At 34.5% G+C, this 3,275-nt stretch overlaps 1 protein-coding gene across 1 annotated transcript in view; it reads right to left on the bottom strand.

Annotated features, from left to right (window-relative positions):
- The window catches only part of LOC111409112 (leucine-rich repeat receptor-like tyrosine-protein kinase PXC3), a 27,957-nt gene that overhangs the window by 2,379 nt on the left and 22,303 nt on the right, over positions 1-3,275 (bottom strand). The gene's annotated exons all lie outside the window — the stretch shown is intronic.

Here is a 3,275-nt window from a genome sequence, read left to right on the forward strand (position 1 = left end):
GAAGAATAATAAGCAAAAAGATGAGATGAGAAGTGACGCAAATGTTGCCACTGGGTCTAATTGTAACTCGAGAGAGATTTATTGATAGTAAACCTGATTACTGCTTTTGTATTTGTGTGAAATCCCTTTTACATGAATGATTGCTTGATTCAGTGCATTATTTTATGTAACATTTCAATATGGTTGATATACGTATTTTGCATGAATTTGAAAGTGATCGTATTACCCTGTATAGGTTGCATTCATAGTGGTTGGGAGTTGTGGGGATTAGCTTTGGGTGTGTTCTTATTTTAGGAGGTGCATTAGTAGTAAGTATGTCTTATTTTAGTGGGTGAATTGTAGTAAGTATGTCTTTTGATAATGTGGAGTATAAATGTTTGAAGGTGCATCGGTAATATATATGGGGATGTAGAGAGTTACATTGGATCACGAGAGGTGATGTGATTAAACCTCCATTTGGTTGAGATTAAAATTAGATTTTTAGTAGATTTTGATAAAAGATGATGAAATGTGTGGTTGAAAATTTGTGAAATTCATGAAATATGTGATAAAAATTAATTCTTGAGTTTGACCTAAATTAAAATCGAAATCATAATTCCTACCAAACAAGGGCTAAATATTTGAAATCATCCATCTAATAGAATTCTTATTGAGTGGAGTGGAAAGTGACACTTCTATTAGTGGAGACCTATTATCTACTTAGGTTGAGATAAGGTAGTGATAAAGGAGCATCCCATGGATTAAGGATCTATAGAGGTTTATCAGTTAGACATGAGTAGTGACAAGTTTGGTAAGCAAAGTTAGCGACGAGAAGAGATATGTGTTCTCGATATGCGAGCTACTCGGAATGGGGTTGGATAATGTGGTAAGATCTTTTCATGGGATCATTTATGCATTGATTACATATCTTGGCTGTACTTGATTAACTTTGCGTTAACTTGATGTTCTTCGCATGTTGAACATGTTTGAAAAGATATGTGTTATCCTATGTTATATCTTCATCGCATGTTTTATGTATTCTTGATTCATTACGACGATTATCTTTTCTACTTGGTTTTCTTGACCTCGTCCCTTGGTGAGTACATGGGGCATGTATTGTATGTATTTCGAGTTCGAGACACTATGTAAGGTTTGTGATTCCAATTTTATTTGATTACTTTAATTAGACAAGTATACAATTTGTATTGTTTGCTTGCAAGTTGATTGGGCATCAAAGTGGAGATTTGTTGGATTTTGATATCCAGTAAATTTGGGCGATGATGTTAAAACATTGTTGGATTAATTATATCGGCACTACAATTGATTGACTCAACTCGAGAACAAATTGGGACTATTGGAAGCAGCTTTTAATTTGTATTTCTCGTGGTCCATTCATTTGTTGGACGGCCCTTTTAGTTTATTAGCTCACTATTGTATGTTATACATTCGCCCAATTTGTTGAGTGTTAGTCCATTATGCTTTAGCCCATTTACCTTAGTTTTGTCCCATCTATGGATTATACCTAATTTATATAATTCAACCTCTTTCTTGCAGAGTGGTGTGTATGCAATAGAGAGAAAAGAGAGGCAGACATTCCTTTTTGCAATTGAGAGTTTTGCTTGGTGTCTTCCTTTTTCTTCTCTCCCTTAGTAATATTGCAGCCACCATATCTTATTTTTTGCGGGTAATGTTTACAAGGGAGCAACCATAGCGAGTATTTGGTTTTGGGTTCAACTTATGAGAGGTGGTATTCGATTCGGTATTTGGTGTTAAAATCTGCTAAAAATTCTTCTTTTAATCCCTACCAAACAGGAGCTTTATTTGAAAAGTTTATACTACTTTTTTAAAAATTCATGATTATAATTGAAGCACATGAGATAAATTGAAAGTTCAAGAAGAAGTCCAAGAGAAAATTCAAACGTTCAAAGGAGGAGGCAGAAAAAAATCTTTCCAGAAGTTAATTTATCAACAAATCAAAGCCAAATTTAAGTATTGAACGCATCCCCCATCTTCAACATCTGAATATTTAATCAGAAGATTTTGCGCTCTCACAATCACAGGAGGATCAATCTACTTTACAATTTCTCAAAGAGGGTGACAAGATGCCAACTTCTGTATTCTGTATCATACGATCACAGCCGTTGGTTCTCAAGGCCTTTTTTCTCATTTGGAAGGAAAAAAAAGGAGTTGGAGGGTGTTAATTAGTTATGGTGTGTTTAGAATTTAGTCAATAACCATGTCCAGGATCGACCTGATCCACCCTGAAAATTCGTGAATCGACCAGTCTGGGGTGATTCTCTAATTGAACCCAGCAAAATCGACGACCCAAAATTTGCTGTTGAATTTAAATTTTAACTATGAAGCTCTTGCTCAAAATTAAGTACATTTTTTTTAAAAAACATTTTTACTAAACAAACCGTCTCAGTTCTAGCTATATGATTTTCAGCATTTTCATAATTTCTCTCATCATGATTCCATCTCTCCACCTCTCTTCTTTAGCTCTCATATGCTTATTTGCGTCTCTAATCTAGACTGATAATAGAATATGAAATAGAAGTATAAATATAAACTCCATTCATGTAATTGCGATTGCAAGGATTAAAATCGATAGGTATTTATTACAATTATCTGCCTTTGTTGGGTTTTACTTTTTATTTTTGCTAAAATTATAAGTTGGTAGACTAAATGGTAGATAAGCAAATAGTAGTTGTGGAATATTCATGATCTTTGTGAATCCCCCAAAACCACTTCACCTCTACCAATCCCTCTCCTCCACCACCACTTGTCACTGCTGCACTTTCCCAAGTCTCGTCCTGCACCATACAATTCCTTTCTTGGCACGTAACAGTAGATAGGAGTGGACATTAGTATTAAATAAGAAACGATGCAGAAATTTAATTATAATAGTGTCTAGTCTTGCTTACCAAACATGTTTGAGAAAGATAATTAGAACGGGATTTCCTTTCTATTCCTTGAGCATTAATTGCCACCAAAGCAAGCATGCATAAAAATTGGTTTCAAAACTAGTGTACACGTGCACATATAAGGAAATTCTTAATAACTAGAAATATTTTACATGCCAGAATAAGAAAACTTCACAACCCTATATATATATTGAAAAGGAAAAACTCCTAAAGCCTAATCCACACCAACAGCAGAATGCTGTCAAAAATTGAGTGTATTTGGACCTGCAGTCTCTTTGTTAAATTTCCATCTCTTAAACTTTATTACCTCGCATTTAGTAGCATTCGAAGAACGCTTTTCATGTTCGGTCTGTCATCCGGTGAAATACTAAC

Source organism: Olea europaea, chromosome 14, assembly GCF_002742605.1.
Source record: "Olea europaea var. sylvestris chromosome 14, O_europaea_v1, whole genome shotgun sequence".
Lineage (NCBI taxonomy): Eukaryota > Viridiplantae > Streptophyta > Magnoliopsida > Lamiales > Oleaceae > Olea > Olea europaea.